At 42.0% G+C, this 21,645-nt stretch overlaps 1 protein-coding gene across 2 annotated transcripts in view; it reads left to right on the forward strand.

Moving 5' to 3' along the window:
* SUGCT (succinyl-CoA:glutarate-CoA transferase) overlaps window positions 1–21,645 on the forward strand; it is a 719,796-nt gene that overhangs the window by 498,864 nt on the left and 199,287 nt on the right. The window lies entirely within an intron of this gene.

Here is a 21,645-nt window from a genome sequence, read left to right on the forward strand (position 1 = left end):
GGGTGGGTGAGCAACCTGTTTCCTGAGCACTTAGTATGGAGTCCTCAATTAGTAAGCAGATGCTCAGCATCAGGCACTGTGCGAGGCGCGTCACAATTTTTATCTAATTGAAACCTCATGCTCCGTGAAGTACGTATTTCTGTTTCCTCTTAACCAATGACAGGGGAAGCAGCATGCCCCAAGTCTCCTGGCTGGAAGCTAGAGCCACCTGCAGCGGGCCCTGCACCCATGTCCCATGCTCTTAACTATAGCCCTACGCTGTTCAACCACCTAGCGGTCAAAAGAAAACTTCTTTTCCTAAATGTCTCAGTCCACCTTCTGGCATCCCTTGCTCCCCACGGGAAGTTCCTCAGACTCCATGTCTTTTTCCTGCCTCCTGAGAGACTCTGAGGGATGCAACTATTTTCGGCTCCCTTCTGGGAATATGTGCTTTTTCCAGTATACGGCAAAGAACTGAGCTTATCTGCAAGTCATGTTAACTGTATATTTAGATATCTGTATCTCTAAATGAAATGTGCTAAGTAAACTTTTTTTTTTTTTTTTTAACAATAATGACAGAGCTCGTGGGGAAAGGGCCCAGACAGTCATGGGCCTAAATCCTGGTTTTGCATCTTCTCGTGCATCCCATGGCAAGTTGCTAATCTTCCCGTAGCTTCCATTTCTGTGTCACATGCACAGTAATACCTACTTCCCTGCTGTAGTGCTTGATCCTCAGGAAATGCTTAATAAATGGTTAAAAATGCTTAATTCTTCTCTTTCCTTTTATAGTTCTAGTGGAAATTCTCCTATCGGCATATGCACTCAATATTTGCTCAAAATACCAAGTGATTTCAACATTGGAAGTTGAAGGAAGATGATAGGGGAACCTATTCTATTTTTTCAGTTTTCATTTGTAGGCACCTTGTTCTTATAAAAAAAAAAAAAAAGGTAAAAATAGAGGTATTTCTAAATGCTGACAAGAGGAGGCCTGTTATCCAGCTCCTACTCTTGGTGAAGACTGAAAGGCATGCAGACAAGAAGATCGAGGTAAAAGTGAGACCACGAAGTGAGACCACCTTTGCGGGGCTGGCTTGCAGGACAGTCCTAGGACTGTGTGAAGGAGTTGAGGATGGTTTTCACATCCTCACACGTGAGGCCTGTGCTCATTCGAATATAGTGGTTTACCGACTATTTGGGATTTTTATGTGATCAACATTCACTATGTTGAGTGATTTTATTTCCAGATTTACTTATATTAAATATGTTATTTAATGGGCTCATTCAAATGCAAGGTGCTCACCACAGCTGAGTTGAGTGACTAGAACCAATCCAAGGACTTGACAACGATCTTCTCTCAATAACCTTGAGCACAAAATATCTACTCTGCACTTGTCTAGAACCACTGATGATGCAGATATGATTCAGTCATCAGACTCTACCATTTAATTATTCTTCTCCTATCTGTGGTTCCCGTCAGGTGAGACCAGCTGCTTCAGGCCCGCTGGCTGGGGCCGGCACACCCAACGGGTGTTGGCGTCTTGAACGCAGAAATTTTGTCTGGAAGCAAATCCTGCTCCAGCTTAACATCCATAACTACAAGCTAAAAGGGAACCTGTGCCCGAGAGAGTGTGCATTCTCCCTTCAGGTTCTAAATGACGTCTGAGAATGAACAATAGGAGCAAAAAATTTGAAATCTGATCTCCGTGTATGCACACTTGCTACGTTGGCTCTCAAACCTCGCTCCCCATCATGACTGCCAGATTCCTAGATGCCACCCCTTAGAGGTTTTGATTTGGTTACCTCAGGATGGAATCCAAAAATCTTGACTTTTCAAAAGCGTCTTTGTTTTTTTTGGTTTTTTATTTCAATTCCAATATAGTTAACGTACAGTGTTATGTCAGTTTCAAGTGTACAACCCAATGATTCACCAAGTGTACACATTACTCAGTGCTCATCACGATGAAGGGTATTCTTAATCCCCATCACCTATTCTTCTTGAGTGTTTCTGTAGAGAGAGTGCCTCTCTTTCAGTTAACTACATTACAGACAATCAGTACATGCACATAGCTGCTTCTGCTCCTTTTCTATCTCTGAAGTACCTCTATCCTTCTGCCTTTTCCTCCTGCCTGTCCAATCCCATGTTGCTTCTTTATAAAAAGTTGTTTTATGAATATTGTTGTGTTTCCATGGGCTCTGAAGTGGAAGAAGGATCCACATAGATCACTCTTAGGCAGGGATCTCAGTAAGTCTGATTTGCCTAAGCAATGACTGGATTCTTGTCCAAAGCTCCCCTTCCTCTGCTTGTCTCTCTTGGTCGGGGAGGAGTCCAGTGCAGGTAACAGAATTGATGGCAGGGCCTTAACTGTCCTCCTAGAAGCCTGTCACCACCTCTGCAGGGAAACTGATGATAAAGAAGCTATTGCTGCCAGAGTTTTGCTTCCTCGGCTGCCCCAGGAAAGCAACAGTGGCTACTAAGCCAGGAAGGGCCTAATTCGGGAACAACACAGTCTCTGGCAGAAAGTGGGATGCTCTACACTCTGCTTCGCTCTCCATGTGACTCACTATTTGAAATCAGAATTTCATGTAAGTTCCTCTGATTGGTGGAAACTAAGTCTTGCCTGAAACCCTAGTTACAAGAGTGTCTTGGAGTTGTTGTGTTTTTTTTTTTCCCCAAATTTTAACTCTCCAATCTCTTGCTAACTAGAAGGGAGCTAGAATAGATCTTGGACCAATATATTCCCAGCATCTGCTAATTCCCTTGCAGCTTGAATGTTTTCACTTCATTTTATTATATTTTCAGAAGTGTCATCATTTAAAAGTTAATTTGGGTCCTAAAATTCTGCGAATACTTTATTATAGTCATTGTTTCTGTGAGGGGGGAAAAACATTTCCAAGATCAAAAAAACATTCTTATCAATATATTTTTAGATTGAAGCTCTTTATAATATGGAGACTGCCTTTTTGGAGAAGCTTTCTTGTTACATATATGTAAACGCATATGTGTAGGTGTCTATGTGTATGTGTGTTCTATTAATGCAAATGACCTTGACCTAGTACATATGCTGTCATTATTATTGACAACCATAATGATCAACTGGAAGCCCTGCCAAATTCTGAAGTGCCATAATAATTATAGTGGATAGCATTTACTGAGCACTAACTTTGTACCACGAACCATGCTATATGTATCCTTATATTTAAATTCTTAAAATTCTGAGTTAGGTGTCATTATTATCATCCCATTTTACCAAAAAAGAAACAGAGACTGAGAATTTAAGTAATTTGCCAAAGATCCATAGCTGGTAAGTGGCACAGCCAGGACTCAAATCTAGTATTCAAATCATCCAACAAAATTCATATTAGTATAATTTTAGTATAGGTGTTTTATTTTAATCTAATACCAGATGGCATAATTTGTTCTTTCTCCATCTTTCTGCCTCTTCGCTGCTGTTGCGTGTATGTGTGTGAGTTCAGTTTTGGACATGTTAAATTTGAGGTCCTACCCGGGGAGGTGGGGGCATTCTTTCATCTTCTCATCTTTGCTTAGAATGAAATTTAAGATAAAAAGTTTATTCATCTACAGTTCCAAAAGAAATACTAACCCACATTTGTCCAACTGGTAAGCAGGAAAGGAGAATGTATAGGTTCACAGCTCATCAGAAAGTAGAACACTTGTGATACTTCACCATCTGGTGGTCAGAAACTCAAGGGAGCCATCTGGGCACTAACTAAGCAAAGACCATGTTATTGAGGTACCTTCTTCCTTAGCTGAGAATTCTGTTATAACTTGGCCATTAGCCAGTTCTGAGGACGGCTGGCTTGCTGTCATGTGCAAGTAGAATTCTCAGTTCATGCTCTAATCCATGCAGATCTTAGCGGGTATGCCAGTCGTGTGCATTCCTGCACTCCACGGTTCCTGATCCTGCACTTCTCCACTGCAAACCATTCCCACTGCGGCTGTCATGACCCTTCAGTCATATCAAATCATATTTCACACTCTCGACCACTTGCCCTTTCTGAATTCTATTCCCCCATGACATCTGGAAGTGCACACCCCCTTCTGGTTTTCCTTCTACCCTTTTAGTCTCCCTTCTCAGGTACCTCCTTAAAAGTTCTTCTTGTTTTGTTGGTCCTTAAAATTGAGTTATTTATCACGGTCCCGTTCTTGGCCTTTTGGGTTCAATGGGGAGCTCTCAGCAAGTCTTAGTAGTTTCTAACTCCCAACTTCATCCCCAAGGAAGAGGGATGATTAAGTGGGATTAAGGGCAGTGACATTTATTAGATCCAGGTGCAGGGGGTTCTCTCTATATATATGTCTCTTGATTATTACCTTATATAGTCCTTCTCTTCCTCCCATGAAACTGGGAGTGATGTGGATTTGGGGGACCATTACTACCAGGGAAATACCTTATCCCAAGAATTCCTCAATGCCTAGATAAGATGGTTTCTACCATAGACCATGGGAAAGGTCCCTACTTTGTCTTCTTGTTTACTTCAGTCTACTTTGCCTTTGACGCAGTTTCCCTTGACATTGGAGTGGTCACATACAGAAGACTGAGACTTGTGTTTCATCTTAAGGCAAATGCACTGAACAGCCTTCTCAGCCTACTTGAAATGTTCTAGATCCTTTGTATCCTATCCACCTCTGGCATTAGAGCATGGGTGGTCCAGCCTCACACACCAGGCCACTTTCCATAGTGGTGAAGGTGCTGTGGTGAAGTGTTACAGTGGTAAAGCATATGCTTTGACCTGGTCATAGTTCTTGACTCTGAGTTTGTATTTCCTTGGGGGGAATCTGTTATGGGAGTTTGAGGGTGAAGGGTAGAACTTGGGAATTCTATGGCAAGACAAAGTTTGGGGTTCTGGTTTTTGAATATCTATTAATAGATGTCCATCATAGTCATGGCTAATAAGAATTACTTCTCACCCTATATATCCTTCTTTTGCTTCTAAATAGAACTCAGCTACCTTTGTACATACTGGCTTTTCCAACATTCTTATCTTTAGTTGAATTGTCTCTATTATATGCCAGACACATGTAGTCCTCCATCATCTGAAAATTCTTCCTTGGACACCCCACAGGATCTTAAACATGTCCCAACTAAACTCAGATCTTTCCTTCTCTCACCCCCTAAATTTGCCCTTCCTCTTCTGGCTCAGAAGGAGCAGGCACTTTAGTCAGAAACAAGCCTAGGTATCTCTTAGCCCCCACATCCAACCTGTCATTAGGTTAGACAGAGAGAACGTGGATGGTAGCTCCATTGGATCTGCCCTCTCTTCTTCACTCCTGCTTCCACTGCCTTCTTTAGGCCATCATTTCTCACATGTTTTATCACAGTCCTAAGAGGTCTCCCTCTCCCCATCACCACCTTACAGCCTCCAGGTATACATGGGATGGAGGCATCTGCTTTCAATCTTTCAGAACAAGACCTGAAGCCCCCATCTTTCTCCCCTGTAATCATCTCTGTCCTCTCACTGCCTGTACTGTGCTCACCTGCACAGCATCCAGTCCCAAAGTATGTGCTTTCCACCTCTTTCACAGGAAAAAGGGAACTCAGCCACTGCAGCCAGGCTGCTACTCCCTCTGCCCCTACTGTCCTCACCCTGAGGGTGCTGCTGCTCAGGAACCTCTTTTCTTCCTGGCCTCTCTCCTTGGGACTTGTTCCTTCCATATCATCACTTAGCACCTTTTGCTTTTCTCTGTCATAGTCCTGCCTCATCATATTATAATTTTCCATGTACTCACCTGTTTACTCATCTTCTATGAATCTGTGATATCCTTAAGATGTGGAGCTAGACCTTTTTCAGGTTTACCTAAGCCTAGTTAACCATACAGCCTGACACTAAGCATACTTTGTGTCATTTAAATCAATGAATGATATATTTTTCCAGAAAAAGGACTTGTGTGCCATCCCTCAGAGATACGTATTATCTAAACATTTTAGCTCATCATTTGAAATCAAGAAGTCTCTTATATATAGAATAAGTAATGAACCAAGAGCAGAGAGAAAATTCTCTCTCCCTAAGCCTCATTAGAGTGGTTGGAGAGAGCATCACAGAGGAAAACCTTTGAGGATAGCCTTAAAGGTAGACTCAATATGCCAGAGACACAAGAAGCAGAGGGACTTTCAAGTTATGTCTATCAAGATGATGTTTGTTGGCTGGTGCCTGACTGGTTCAGTCAGTAGGGAATGTGACTCTTGATCTTAGGGTCTTGAGTTCAAGTCCCATGTGGGACATGGAGCCTACCTAGAAAAAAAAAAGTGATGTTTGTGGACCTATATCTAATCCTGTGTGGCTAGAATAGGGAGTAGGAGTGTCACAGGAGGAGGGGGTCAATTTTGAAGGACCTTGGGAGGGAGAGTATGTCATCTGAGGGCACAGAGTCTTTTAGTAACTAATTTGAGAACTGAGTTATTTGAGAATGAGCCAGGAAAAGTATTGTTCAAAATTAGTATCAGGGGGCGCCTGGGTGGTTCAGTCGGTTGAGCGTCTGCCTTCAGCTCAGGTCATCATCTCAGGGTCCTGGGATCAAGCCCCATATGGGACTCCTTGATCAGCGGGGAGTCTCCCTCTCCCTCTGTCCCTCCCATGCTTGTGTGCGCACGTGCACGCTCTCTGTCTCTCAAATAAAGAAATAAATAGAATCTTTAAAAAAAATTAGTGATCAGAGTTAAAGGTGGCCTCATCCATCAGATTACATATCATGAACTATCAATCTTGTGAATCTGCATTATATATTTTATCCAAATGTAAAATTTGCATTACATAGTAAATATCAAGGGACTAAAATATCCATGACCCTTTTCAAAGATCTGTCAACCCCCAACCAGAGCTCCATTTGTAACCTGCAGAGTTAGAATGGAAAGCTATGGTTTACAAAGGAACATCTCCATTTTTGAGGCTGGTTTCAGTGGGGGGAAAGACAAACCCAGCACTTCAGACGAAGGAAGGTTCCAGGGGCGGCCTGCTTCTATTTCTCCTGACTTCTGCCCTCATGCTTCTTTTTTTTTTTTTTAAGACTTTATTTATTTATTTATTTATTTATTTATTTATTTATTTATTTATTCTTGAGAGACAGAGAGAGAGGCAGAGACAGAAGCACAGGGAGAAGCAGGCCTCCTGCAGGGAGCCCAATGCAGGACTCTATCCCAGGACCCTGGGATCATGCCCTGAGGTGAAGGCAGACGTTCAACCCCTGAGCCACTCAGGGTCCCCTGACCTCCTTATTCTTGGTAGAAGCCTGCACTTAGCCATTGAACGTCCCTTACTTCCTGCATCAGTTAGTGTCCTTCACTCTACTTGCCATCACTTCTCCCCCTTCCTCTGTGCCATCAGGACACCGCTTCTCTGTAACGGCCACCTCACTCCACCTGCCATTCCACTCGGCCCAAACCCAGAGTTGTCTGACACCAGCCACCTACCTGTTGGGTCACATGGAAGGAGGAAGGCCCTGTCCTGCTCCAGGTCGGCTCCCAGGAAGCAAGGAAGTAGATCCTGTCCTCATTTCTCTCCTGCTTCTTCAATTCACACTAAAAATGCCTTCTAGATTTATATTGGCCATCTTGTAATATTAATCTAGCTTCATGAACACTGTAACTCTGTGCTCTGAGTGCATCCATTAAAAAAAAATCTCAGATCGGATTAAAAAAAGCCTTCTCTCCTGTTCATCGCTGCTTGGCCCAATATCTGAGAACCGCGATGCTATTTCCTAGGAAAGAATAAGCACAAAACAAGGACAAGCAGCCACTAGAAAGAGCAGACCTCGGATTGCAACATCATTTGTGGTTAAAAAGGTTTTGCACGTGCACACTGGTAACACGGGGACCTACCCTGGGACTTCAGGGCTGTCTTTCTCTTGTTCTCGCTTCCTCTCTTAAACGGAGACGAGGGCCCTCGTGACCCGATCACGGTGCAAGTTAGAAAAGCAGAGATAGAATGGAACATTCTTTTGAGTACCTACTCTATGCCAAGAACTTTCTGAACCCTCATGACTGAAAGATAATAAGATACATGGTCCGTCCCCAAAGAGCTCTCAGTTTAGGAGAGAAGGTAAATTTGCAACAAATACTTAAAACATTTTAGAATAGAGGACGCCCAGGATTCTGAGCTAACAGAATGGGAATTGGTTAACTGGTTACCCTGTGTGTGTGTGTGTGTGTGTGTGTGTGTGTGTGTGTGGAGAGAGAGAGACAGAGAGAGAGAGAGAATCTCATTTGTTCCATATGAAAATCCCACGAGATAGTAACATCTCTGTTTTATAGATTAGAAGGTTGAGGCTCGGAGTGGCTGTGTAATTTGACCCAGGTCATGTAGTAGGTGCTTCACTGGACATTCACACCAAAATCTGTCTGACTCCAAAGTCCCAAGTTCTTTTATTTCACTCCACTGGCTCCTGTTTCTGTAAGCCTGTGTCCTGGGATGATAGAAAAGGACAACTGCAAGAAAACAGCATAAGGTACCATGAGTGCCGTATGGTAGCAGATGTGTTGCACAGCCTTCGCTGGATGGTTCTGGGTTTCTCTCGGCGTTATTTCTATGTAACAAGACACCAGTTAGCCTTCAACACGTGCTCCCCATTTCTGTTTAATAACACCTTTCTTCCTAACTGTGGCTGTGTATATATGGTTATGGATTTTGGACATAATAGGCACCCAGGTGAGAGTTAAGATTACCATGGGATGTTGGTTGTCCCTGTCACCCAATGTTTGTTTAGGTTTAGTTTTGCAAATTCAGCATTCGAGAGTTTGTTTTTCATCATCGGAGACCTAAATGGGCAGATGCCTCACAAAGTGTCAAAAGAGCCCTTTCATGATCTGAAACTCTGTGTCTGAATTGGATCAGGATAACAGGGTTGGGATTGTGATCAGGAAGGTAAGACCACAGATTTCTCGGGTCAGATCCTTCCTGTAGATGCTCATCTCTTCTAAGATAGAAAACCAATTCCATCTCCAAAGCCTATGCAAAGTATGACAGACACAGCGGGAAGACCACGGAGTTGAGATTTTTGTGATCACTGAGAGGCCCCCCACCTTCTCTGGGAAGACAAAGGTCTACTTTGTTGCTGCCCAGATTTGAACATTCTTCTTTGGAGTCATTCCCCTATCTACACTCACCTTCGACTTTTAACCCAGCTTGGTTTTTGAAGTTACTGGATTCTTTCTTTGGACCTAGACCTTACCCCCTGGAGATGCTCCCAGGCCCAGAGTCCTTTCTGTTTTACCGCAACGCCAGCTCCATGGAAGCAGAGGCTTCCTTTCCCACAATCTCTCCATGGCCTGGAATAGTATCCTGCATAATATGTGTGGTGTGAATTTGGCTCTACTGGACACCCAGAATGACCCATTCTTGTCTAAGTTTATTTTCCTCCTAGGATGGAAGTTCTGTTGCAGTCCTGGTCATCTAGCATCATAGCAAAAGCCTTTAAAAGATTTTTTCCAGTGTTAATGAGATACAGTTGCCTTATAACATTGTATACATTTTAAGTGTACAGCTTAACGATTTGACATGTGTATAAATTGTGAAATTATTACCATAGCCGCCAGTTAACTCTTCTCACCTCACACAGTTACAATGAGAACTTTTAAGATCTACTCTTCATACTTTCAAGTATACAACACAATATTATTAATTATAGTCATCATGTTTTACATTACATCTCTACAACTTACTTATGTTATAGCTGGAAGTTTGTACCTTTTGACCACCTTCATCTAATTCCCCCACGTCCTACCCCCCTGCCTCTGACAGGCACAAATCTAATCTGTTTCTATGAGTTTGGGTTTTTGGATTCCACAAATAAGTGAGAACATACAGTCTTTGTTTTTCTCTGTCTGACTTATCTCACTTAGCATAATCCCCATCCCTATTGTCATAAATAGCAGGATTTCCTTCTTTTTATGGCTAAATAGTTTTCCATTATGTATATGTATATTATTCTTACATTTTCTTTATACATTCATCTGTCGATGGAATGTTATGTTGTTTCCATGTCTTGGCTATTGTAAAGAATTCTGCAATGAACATGAGAGTACAGATCTCTTCAAGATAGTGATTTTTGTTACCTTTGGATAAATACCCAGACGTGGGGTTGCTGAATCTTATGGTAGTTCTCTTTTCAATATTTGAGGATTCTCCATACTATCTTTCCTAGTGGCTGCACCAGTTTATTTATTTTTTAAAATAATATTCCAGTATTTTTTTAAAATTTTTATTTATTTATGATAGGCACACAATGAGAGAGAGAGAGAGGCAGAGACACAGGCAGAGGGAGAAGCAGGCTCCATGCACCCGGAGCCCGACGTGGGATTTGATCCCGGATCTCCAGGATTGCGCCCTGGGCCAAAGGCAGGCGCCAAACTGCTGCGCCACCCAGGGATCCCTGCACCAGTTTATATACCAGTTTATATTCCCACCAATGGTGCACCAAGGTTCTCTTCTCTTTACATCCTCACTGGCATTTATTATTTCTTGTCTTTTTGACGATGGTCATTCTGGCAGGTGGGAGGTGATATCTTATTGTGGTTTTGATTTGTATTTCCCTGCTGATGGCGATACTGAGCACCTTTTCATGTAGCTGTTGGCCATTCAGATGCCTTGTTTGCAAAATGACTTGAGATACTCATTAGCTTGCCTTTTTCTGGAAGATGAGAATGTATGCTCTTTTATGCCAGGCATGAAGCTTATGGCTAGTAAGTGCTAGATTCTCTTATCTGAATCATCTGCCTTGGAGTCTCCTCTTAAGCAGTCTGTGATTGCTGTTTGGGCATCTGTCCTTCCACGCTTTTCATTTCCTAATCAACCTCACTCAGCATGAGAGTAACTTGGGCAGATGTGAAAAAGGAATATAGAGTCACCCCACCCATTTCCTTCCTCTGACCTTCCTGCGCTTCTATGCCCCAGTAAGAGGAAAAAGAATAAGCAAGATAGCTGTTTCCGTACAGATTGTCATTATTGACTCTATGTCAGACAAATTTTTGAAAATATGATTTATTTTTCTCTGTATTTTGAATTGAGTTTTTGAACATATGAAAGTTTGCCTGCAATGAACTGACAAGTAGACAAGTGTCTATATGAAGTCTATTCTCTGGGCGCCTGGGTGGTTTAGTCAGTGAAGTGTCTGCCTCAGCTTGGATCATGATCCCAGGGTCCTGGGATCGAGCCCCGCATCAGGCTCCCTGCTCAACAGGGAGCCTGCCTCTCCCTCTCCTTTGCCTGCCACTCCTCTGGCTTGTGTGCTCTCTCTCTCTCTCTCTCTCTCTCTCTCTCTCTCTCTCTCTCTCCCTCTCTCTTTCTGTCAACTGCACAAATAAAATCTTTTTTTTTAAATGAAGTCTATTGTTCATGTGTGTGCCAAAGCATCTGTACCTTCAATCAGAAAAATGATACCTTTTAGCAGGTGTATGGTACAAAATCAGACAATCAGAACTTGTCTTTGGAAATTAGAAGAGCTAAAGAACCAGCTCTCACTTACCTAGGAGCTTGTTTAAGCTATGAATCTAGAACAAAACTCAGTAATTTAAAAGATATAAAGGGTCCTAAATAGAGTTATAGAGATCTACAAAAGGTTCATTGCCCCTATGAGGAATGTAACATGTGATTTTCTGCATATCTTCTGCTTTGCGTAAGTATGCACACATATTTGAAAGTTGTATTCGTTTGGTAGTACTAGCCCCGAATCAAGTATTTCTCCAGCCCCTGCATTACCTACAACACTTGCTTCATAGTATTATTTTCAGTTATTTGTTTCAGCAAATCTATGGTCCTGCACAGTGGCAGACTTAATATACCTTCTCTTCATCATGATAAAGATGAAATTTTTACTTATGAAAATTGTAGAGATTCTTGTGCAAAATCAAGGAAAAGAATCAAATTACTTTTCTTCCCATCTTTTTCTGTGTTGACGATGGCAGAGTGGGTACACATGGTGTACCTCCCCCTCCATTTGGAACACAGAAAATGAAAAAAAAAAAAAGAACTTTACAAAAATGGAGAGTTTCACTAACAAAGCAGAATTTGAAATAAAAGTCTCTGATGAACAAAAACAGAATGAAAGTCCACATGGCAAGGAGGAGTGAGCTGAAGTACCCAGGGCACTGAATCCGGAAAATGGGAGCAGCCTTAGTCATCCACTCATGAGGTGGACCCCCCATGAGGTACTAAACATACCCACTGTGTAAGTCACATGCATGCCCTCTATGATGGCATCGGCTATATTAGAATGACCTGGCGAAGGAAGGAAGGAGAGGGCTACTTGTTTATTCCAGTGGATCTTCCAATAATGCCTCCATCTGTTACCACACTGACTGAGACTGTGGGCTTCCCATTGAGAAAGGTCCCAACTGCTAGTATAAGACCTAGTTCTGAAATGTGGACTCTGGGTCAGGCTGAGGCAGGTGTGCAACTGTCCACTCTCTGGAGGTGAGTTTAGGAAGAGGTGAAAACAAAGAAGCCAAACCAGCAAAATTTCCTTGGCAATAAGAGCTCACAATTCTGACTTAAGGACATATGTGGATAAATATGGAGAACAAATTGATAGTTGCCAGAGGAGAGGGGAGTGGGAAGGTGGCAAAATAGGTGAAGGAGATTAAAAGGAACAGACTTTCAGTTATAAAATACAGAAGTTACCTGGATGAAAAGGACAGCACAGGGAGTTTAGTCAATAATATTGCAATGACTGTGTGGTGACAGATGGCAACTATACTTACCGTGGTAGGCATTTCATAATGTATATAATTGTCAAATCTCTGTGTTGTATACCTAAAACTAATTCAATTAAAAATTTAATTTAAAAAAAAAATAACGTATGTGGACATTCAAGATTATGAATGATGGCCAGTTTCCCCAACAAGTGGAAGGAATTACACTTAAGTATTTAGAAATAACCAAACATTTGTCAAATGATTTCAGTAACATTATTTTATAAATCTTTGAAAGGATAGAAAAGGACCTCGTATCCAAATTGAACTGTAATAAGAGATCATGAATAAAAAAAATTTTGAAAGTAGTATGGATGAATGCCGCTAAGAGCCCATTAGAAATCTTGCAAATGAATTCTTCATATAGATTAAAAATTGAAAAAAGTCTCTAATAAAGAAGATAAATAATAGATTGGACACAGTTGAAACGATGGTTAATGACATGGAATTAGAACTGAGTAAATGACACACAATATTGAAAAAGAAAAAGATATGAAAAATATAAAAGAGAAGAGTCAGAGGATGAATTGAGACATTGAAATATATTTCTTCAAGGAGTTCCAGAAGGATAGAATGAAGAGAAGATGTTAACAGATGATAACAGCTGAGCGTTTTCTAGGACTGGAGTTCTCAACCAGAAAAGACAGGAAGTGGCAATCATAGTAAATTAACACAGGACAACAAAAATCTGCCTACAGACACATTTTACTGAAGCTTTAATTAAATTAAGGTAATATTTTGAAACATTTGGTTTTTTTTTTCTTTTAGTTTTATTGTTGCCAGAATGCAGTCTGTTTGCATTATTATCTCTTTTTCTGCCACCAAGATCACCTATTAAGTTTTTATCACCTATATTTATTAAGGGGTAAGCAATTAAAATAGCCAAAATATGAATTTTCTTTCCTTACTAAGGAGAAACACACTTGGGTTTGGCCAGTTACATGTAGCCATCAATTATATTTTTTTGTCTTATTTTTTGAGTACAGTTGACACACAATGTTAGATTTGTTTCAGGTGTACAGTGTAGTGATGCAACCTATACATTATGCTATTCTTACCACAAGCGTGGCTACCATCTGTCACTATACAGCGCTATTATAGTGCCGTTGACTATATGCCCTTGATTCCTGTGACTTATTCATTCCACAGGTAAGAATATCCTCTCCCAAGGTATGACTATTACTAGCTATTATGCAGATACTCAGGTAACACTGGTTGATTCAAGACTGTTGATTTCTTCTTGCCTTAACTTTAGTCTAGGTTACTACGTCTTCCAGATTCCCTGGCATGGGTTTCTGATTTTTTTTTTTTCTTGATCTAGTCTATGAGATATATAAAGGTCTGATACTCGGCTGATATAGTTATGTGATGGCATTGACTCTGAGTGATTGTCACTTCAATTATCAATTGCTGCATAACAGGCTACATCAAAATTTAGTGACATGAGATAATCACAATATTTCTCTTGCTCATGAGTATGACATTTGAGGGGGGTTCAATGAGGCCGGCTTATCTCTGTTTCGTGTGGCATCAACTGGGGCAGCTCCACAGTTGCGGGCTGCAGTTACCGAAGGCTCGCTCCCATGTCTGGTCATTGATGCTGGCCATTGGCTGGGACTTCGGTTGGGGCTGTGGCTGGAATACCTGCATTTGGCCTTTCCACGTGTCTGCTTGGCTTCCTCACACTATAGGGTCTGGGTTCCCAAGGTGAGGGAAGATAGGAAGCCAGGTGAAAGGTGTATCTTTTTTTTTTTTGGTCTAGGCTTCAAGTCATTCAGGGTCATTTTTACCTCGTTTTATTCACTTGAAGAGAATCACGAAGGAAGAGAAATTAGACTCACCTTTTGATGAGTAGGAATATCAAAGAATGACAGTTAAAACCACTATCAGTCCTTACACAGGGTACAGAGAGAAGGCAAATTCACTGAGACACAAAATATAACAAAGGTTACCAGGAGGGGAGAAGGTGGGGAAGGGTGAGTTATTGTTTAGCATGTAGAATTTCTGTTTGGGATGATGAAAAAGTTGTGGAAACAGATGATGGTGATGGTTGCATAATATTGTGAATGTATTTAATGCCACTGGTTTGCACACTTAAATGGTTAAACAGTGAGTTTTACATTATGTATATTTTGCCACCATTAAAACCACAACTACAACACAGAGTCTACACCCATTCTAATGAATCAGTGCCTGACTATTTTGGTCTTAAAGTATTTTAAATAAAATCCTCTGAGTACATTTATGTCCCAAAAGCATTCATAAAGGTGTGGACTTCTTACTCCTCCCTGTGCTGGCAGGGATTTCAGGAAGGCAGAGGCGAATATTACTAATGAAAGGAGTGGTGACTTTTGCTAGCTACATGCTCCTGGGGCCTCAAGATCCAGACAAATTTGGAATAAGCTATTTTATTCAGTGAGCCACCCAACTGGGAGCTCCTGTTAATAAATGAGATGACTGATGAAGCGCACGTTTTCCATTTATGTTTGATGCACTCGGAATTTCGTTTCACTCCAGGGAAAACTCACTTAAAGGGAAGTTGTAACGGAGATTTTCAACTTCGAAACCCAGCTTCCTCTTTCTCTTCATCAAGGAAAGGAAAAGCCACATAATCCTCAATGCCTCACGGAGTTACACTGGGACTTGGTGAGAAGCGTGTTAACGCCGACCACCTAGTGAGCATCAGCCACAGGACCTTTGCATTCTTGTCATGCCCCACACCTCCACGAAAACATTTGAACTCAGTGTCTGGTATCAGGGAGGAGTGTGGCTGAGTCATAGGAACCAGCGTCTCTGAAAGGTAGAAGTGTTTAATTGTGAACAGCTGGCACTCATCCCTGGGATCATTTTGTATGGCATCAGACCCTAGGCCACTCCCAAGCACAGAAAGGTCTTTCTTGTATATTTGTTGTTAATTCTTTAATATCAGACCTAAGTCAGAAAACCGCCAAAGCATATAGCTCACCAGCCTTAGAAAATTGGCTGCCTGCACTTGAGCGTGACAGCCTTTCTTTCTTGGAATGCCAAAGCGTGGTCTCTTCATGTTTTGCTGCTGATCGACAACCCCCACAAGAGCTCTAACATATTTACCTCTGTGGTGTCTTAGTTTTCTTTTCTGATTTTATTTATTTGTTCATGAGAGACACAGAGAGAGAAAGAGAGAGAGAGAGAGACAGAAAGAGGCAGAGAGAGAAGCAGGCTCCATGCAGGGAGCCTGATGTGGGACTCGATCCTGAGACTCCAGGACCACGCCCTGGGCCAAAGGCAGGCGCTAAACTGCTGAGCCATCCAGGGATCCCCGGTATCTTACTTTTCTAATAGTGATAACATCCCCACACTAACTAACTGATTATTATGGTAACAGCACAAATGATCTCCTTTGAGAATGCAATATGATGGTTGAAACGGTCTTTAAAAGGAAAGGTTTAGTAGATGTAGAACAATCAGCCAATGTAGTTGGAAAGCTCTGGGCTTGGTATCATAGTGTTTCTCCTCACCTTTTGCGCGGGGGGGGGGGTGGGGGGGTGGGGGGGTGGGGGGGTGGGTATCTGGAAATACTTGATAGCATTACTTTTAGTTGTGGTGATACTGCTTGAATTTTTCAGAAAGCACGACAGGGTAAATGCTTGTACATATGTGATGAATTTTATCAGACCTACTCATGACTTAAAATAATGGGCCATAAAAAAGGCTCATGTGGGTCCCTAATTTAGTAAAGAGTGATTTGCCTTAAAAGTAAGGGTCAATTGCCTTTAGAAGGCAAGGCTCCTAGCCATTGTCTTCAAACATCTTGTTAGTTTTTGGTGGCAGGTTTAGTGACCACAATGCCTTGATCGTGAGGTGTGTCGCAAAGCACAGATAATTGCTTACTACAAGTTAAATGAAATTTTCGGGTAATTTATTAAAAACAAACTAGAGCAAATTCAAGGTTTTCCCTTTGATACTGTCACTCTGACTTGCATTTAGAAATTCTTTCCGGATGGAAGAGAATAGGTGGAGCTATGACCAGATCACTCCAAGTCATCATCCGTCATGTGCATATTAAGGAGTTCTGGCTCATTTGGCACTCTGTGTTCATTTTGGCACTCGGCTTGTGTCTGTGTTTGAAAAATCTCAAGCCCATAATGACTGAGCACATGTCCCAAAGTGGTGAAAGCTGCGTTAGAGTGCTTCCAGGAAACTTCTCACTTTTCTGCTTAGCGTGGGGGAGGAAAGGACAAAGGTCCTGAAAATGATATCACTTTGTTGTGTCCGCCTGTGGGACGTGTTCATACCTAGTGTGGGGAGGTGCTGCAGAGGTCAGCGGCGAGAGAGGGAGAAGGAGCGTGCGTTAGGAGAAGGATGGCGGAGGGACGCAGTGCCTGTGATGTAGGACCTTGAGGCCCTGTGATGCAGAGAAGTAAGGGGGCACGGTTGGCAGGGAGAGAGGGAGTAATGAATGGCTTCAGAGATATCGTTAGGACACACAGAGGAGGTGATAGAGAGGAGGCCATTAGAAAGGCTTGAAATCCAAGGAAAGAAAAGGTGATTTTTCTGTTTGCATTTAAGGGTCCTTTTAGTACCTTGGCTCTTATTCTATTTGGCCCTTTGGAAATCTCAGTCAACCAAGGAACACTGATTGGATGATATCCATTTAAATAGAAACATCAAGATACTGAGATTGAATTGAGTGAGCAGTGGGTTTGCTTACAGTTTTGGGGGATGAATGTGATGACTCCCCAGGTGTTTTTCTGTAGCTTCTTATGTAGCCTGCAGAATTTGTGCCATCTGACCAGATCTAGTGTGTATTCTCTTGCATGCTGGACACCCACATGTCACTCATTAGTTCTGCTGGTATGTCTGTCCTCTTGGCTAAATTGTGAACCATGAGGGCAGGACGGCATCTACACCACTAACTTGTGGGTTTCCTGTACCGTGCCCGGCAAAAAGTCATTGCTAACTAGATGTTGGCAAGGAGGAAACGTAATATGGGGAAAAGACTGCAGTGACTCAAACCAGATGAATTTGAATTTGAATTCTAGGTCTATCATTTGCTTAGATTTGTAGCTTGAGCCAGTCACATTAATTATTCTGACTTTCAGCTCTTTTTATTTTTTAGGTTTTTTTTGTGGTTTTTTTTTGTTTTTTGTTTTTTTTTTTTTTTTTTTTTTTTTTTGCCTGTAAAGTGAGGGCAATAGCATGTGCTTTATAAAGATATTAAGAATTAAAGACAGTGTTTGTAAAGGACTTCAGTCAGTTTCTACTCTTTGTAAGTGCTCAATAAATGCTTTCTATGATTTGTAATAATAACATTAAGTCACCTTTCTATGGTACTTGTTTTATTGAAGAAGCAGTGAGTTTGAAAACGTATGTGAGAAGGTGCAAACCATCCTTAAGATGCCTGCTAGAAATTATTCATTTCAGAAGAATATAAGACAATGCTTCCACCTTCTTCATGGACCCTCCCTTCAGACTTCTGGGGGCTGTCTTTCTCCATTACAGCCAGTAAGTCAGAAAATCAAACAATGAAACCCAAAAAGCGAAAACTAACCATGGGAAGCGAAATAAATATTTACACATGGCTTCCATAAGCATGATATATGTTTATACCTTTAGTATGTCTTGATTTGTGTACCCTACCACCTCAAGATGTAAGCTTCTAGCAGCTGGGATCCTTATTCTGGATGTATTTTGTTTGCTCTTTTTTTCTATCTAATGACTTCAGAGTCTACCGAGAAATACACTAGACTTAGCGTGGATACATGCGCTGCTAATTCCACAGGCGAGCATTTTCCTTCCTTCCTTCCTTCCTTCCTTCCTTCCCTCCTTCCCTCCTCCCCCCTTCCTCTTTTCTTTCTTTCTTTCTTCTTTCTTTCTTTCTTTCTTTCTTTCTTTCTTTCTTTCTTTCTTTCTTTCTTTCTTTCTTCTTCTTTCTTTCTTTCTTTCTTTCTTTCTTTCTTCTTTCTTTCTTTCTTTTTCTTTCTTCTTTCTTTTCTTCTTCTTTCTTTCTTCTTTCTTCTCTTCTCTTCTCTTCTCTTCTCTTCTCTTCTCTTCTCTTTCTTCTCTTCTCTTCTTTTATTTCTTTTCTTTTCTTTCTTTTCTTTCTCCCAGCAAGCATTCTTATCTAAAATGCTGTGTTTGTGCTTGGCTGCTGTATCAGTAGACTCGGAGACTCAGCTACAGCTGTCCTTAGAGGCTATCTATAAAAGTGCAGGTGTTCAGCATTAGCAAATAGTTCTTATTATATGGATCGACTTTTGGCAGCTAGTAACGATGTTTCCTGAGATTGAAAAATGATTTTCTACCTTAAACAGTGGTTTCACATTACTGGAATGCCGAATTACCAAAAAAAAAAAAAAAAAAAAAAAAAAAGAAAAGAAAAGAAAAGAAAAGAAAAAGAAAGAAAGAAAGAAAAAGCCATACAAAATTCCTCTCATCAAATAGTACTGAAACTGTTTTTGTTAGTTGTATACATTTCATGATTTGTATATTTTATAGTAGAATGTAAGCCTTTCTTTTTAACTGTTGTGGTTAAGTTTAGGTCCTTTGCCAAATGAAGCAGACTATGAAGAATTAGGAAGGGTAATGCATCCTGAGTTTCTGTTCATGGTAAAGGGGACCAGGACCTGGCTAGATGCCAAGGAAGGACTTAGGCTGGAGATGTTTTCAAGGCCTTAAAAATACCAGGATGTCTTTGTGTCCCTCTATCAGAGACTTGTTTTTTGCATCATCAGATATAAGCAGATAGTCTTTTATTCCCATTTACAGGGACTTTGAATGCTCTTTATGAGGTCACTGTTACCCTTCCTGTACCTACCCTGAAGCTCATGGGTGTGCAGAATGTGAGGACCCTGCTGAGAAATCCTGTCTGCATTCTGTTTCCTATATGCATACCTATTGCTTAAACCGGAGGATGAGCTGTGTGGCTTGGTATCCGTTAACTTCTAGGTCAAAGATACGAGACTAAAAGCCTAAAGTATGTCCAGAAACATTGTCCTTTTGAAATATTGTAAGAAAAAAAAAACACATGAAGATCGGTTGCAGAGGGTCAACAAAGCCTTGCATCTAACATCTGAGCTCTTTGCCGCCTGCTTGAGGGTTTGCGGAGGCAACAGAGAAACCTGCTGGGCTAAATAAAGAAATGAAAGGGAGAGCGCTATTAGGTGAACGGCATTGGGGAACTATCATCGAATTGATCTTAAGAAAGGCTGGTTCTGTGAAATAAGTCATTTTCCTTCCTCCGGCGACACATCACTGACTTTTCGGAATCTCTACAAGGCAGGGAAGCCTTGATACAGAAGAAACCCAAACACACCGACGTCAGTTATCTGAGCTAAGCTCCACTTTAGCAGCCTGGAGTTACGGCCCGTGGCAGGAGAATTCAGCAAGGTGCCACGTGCAAAGGTTTCCGCCTTCATCATCTTACCTTCTCTCTCCAGGCCTTGGCGGTGGAGTGCGCGTCAGGTTTTTCTTCAGCATGTGAGAGGCTCAGTTTCAAAGGCTTGGGTTTGCACATCCATGTCACTATCACAGATTGAAATGTGACACGGGTACCTGGCTGCATACTTTTCTTTAAACCTGAGCCAGTAATACTGCAAAATGTTAGGGGAGGCACTCTTTCATCTCACACTTTAAAGCGGAAGGTTTGTTGATGTAACCCAATTTCCAGTCTGCAGAGGTCACCCTGTAATGTAGCGCGATGATGATAAGCCCATCAATCCTGTTTGATGTTCAAAGTTCCCTCCCCCCACCCCCCCCCCCCACCGTTTTACCCCCACTTTGTTTTGGAAAGTAAGTTTAGTAATAGTGATATCCTGGCTTGCCAACATGTGATGATGTGATCTCCCCTGACACTCACAGAGTGGCTTTTTAAAGCCACGCAGATGCTTTGCAGGGATTATACCCTGGAGATAATTACGAGAGGGAGAAGAGAAATAAGTATGTTCTTACATACATTTGGTAATGTTCTTGGGAAGGGTAAGTGATTGGATGTCGAGATACCGAGCTCTGGTGGCTGGCTCTCCTGTGACCCCTGACAGCGGTGAAAGTCGTTCTGTGTTGTAAGCGTTCAGTGATCGATGTGAAATCAGCTGGTTGCCTCACTGGGGCCACCATATGGTGTGGGCGTGTGGACATGAACTGAGGGTAGGTGAGGGGAATAGACAGGAACCAGGGTTAGGGACCGAGAAGGCAGGAGACGATGCCTATGACATCCTCGGTCACCCTTGGTGGAACATACGTGACCTAAAGTCAAAGGCCACACCACCGCTTCTGGTGCCCATCCTAAGTCAAGAAACAGAATCAGGGAGGGACACGGACCAAAGCCTGTTACCTAGAACATTGGAAGGTCCAAGTCGGTTGGGGACCAGGCCAGTGGGATTGAGGTGAGACGCGTAAGCAAGCCAGTACGTGGTCACTTCCGATGTAAAAAGACACATGATTCAATGTTTTTATTTCATTTGATTTCAGTAATTTAACCCATTGCTGTCTTCAGCAGCCAAATCAATTTTACCCTTCTGGTTTAAGAACACCTCCCTCACCACCCCTTTCTCATGGAAGACCAGGGCTCCAGTGAGGGCAGTTGGTTCTGGCTAGCACCTGCCTGTTGTGACAAACGTGGTTACCTTTGTTTTCAGGTCCCTTTTGGACAGGAGACACAGCAAGACACCTTATGATGCTAGGGGTCCCCTGGGCAGCACCAGGAGCTTATATGACCCTTTACCCCCTGGGTGAACCATCCTGGTCATTATTTACCCTTTTGCAAAGACCTGTATCAGCAGCAATGGCAATAAAGGGTATTCACCGCCCTGCTTGGTGACACCTTTCAGTGTGAACTCCACAGCCACTTGCAGCCCCCCTAAGACCGATGGGCACGACGAGATGGGGTGGATGGTAGTCCAAAAAGAAAGGAGACCGGTATTAGTTTCGGTCCCTTCCAAGTGAGTTGAAACTTTCTGTGTTGCTTTCAAGCCCCTGTCAAGGTGAGGAT

The sequence above is a fragment of the Vulpes vulpes genome, chromosome 5 (assembly GCF_048418805.1).
Source record: "Vulpes vulpes isolate BD-2025 chromosome 5, VulVul3, whole genome shotgun sequence".
NCBI lineage: Eukaryota > Metazoa > Chordata > Mammalia > Carnivora > Canidae > Vulpes > Vulpes vulpes.